This window comes from Schistocerca americana, chromosome 1 (assembly GCF_021461395.2).
Source record: "Schistocerca americana isolate TAMUIC-IGC-003095 chromosome 1, iqSchAmer2.1, whole genome shotgun sequence".
NCBI classification, from domain to species: Eukaryota; Metazoa; Arthropoda; class Insecta; order Orthoptera; family Acrididae; genus Schistocerca; species Schistocerca americana.
The window spans coordinates 1,208,851,559-1,208,852,425 of NC_060119.1; positions in this window are offsets into that span (position 1 = coordinate 1,208,851,559).

Sequence of the window (867 nt, forward strand, 5' to 3'; positions counted from 1 at the left end):
GGGTTTTTGGATACGTCGCAGAGTTCGATGAAGTATGAAGGGTTACTTACACCCACGTGATGATGAGAGTGCCAGCGATATGCGCAAAACCACAAATTAGCCACAACAAAAAGTTATAGTACTGTTTAAAATTTGACTAGTTTGTGGTTCTCGGCCGTAAAAAGCTATAGAAAAAACAGCTGTACACACAACAATCTCGAGTCGCACTGAAATTGTTTTGGCGGTGGAAGGAATAGTTAAATGAAAGTATTTGTGTGCGTAAAATTTCACTGTATTATGATAAGCTTGCATACACTGCTACGCACCACGCTTGCACAAGTGCGATCTATACAGAACGACAGTGACCTTGCCAGTATAATACGTAATTCCGATGACTGGAACTCAATAAATAGCGTAGCCGATATTGTACCTGCATGAAGAATACAAACGCCAAAACCCATATGGAAGGAGGCGTAGACAAGCACGAACTAACCACATGGGAGGTCACAAGCACGAGCACAGATTCCGATACCGAGGGCGGAATCGACACACTAAGTGAACATGACTCAGAAGGGATCAACACGTAAGGGAACCAAACCAACAACACATGACACTGCATGTCATATCACAGTCACAAACAACACAACTGGGAGTTACAATCATGAAACAAACAGACGCCGACACCTCTCTAGTAATAAGATAACGTCACTTGGGAGGGGAGGGCTCTAAGAAATTTTATTCCGGGGCTCCTCTTCCCCAATAACACACTGCGTATTGTTTAAAGTATCTTGCACACATGCAGTAATGTATTATTCAACTCATTATTTGTAGGCAGAAGTATACTCTCTTCTCTATTTAAAGCTACAGCCAATGATATATATACACTCC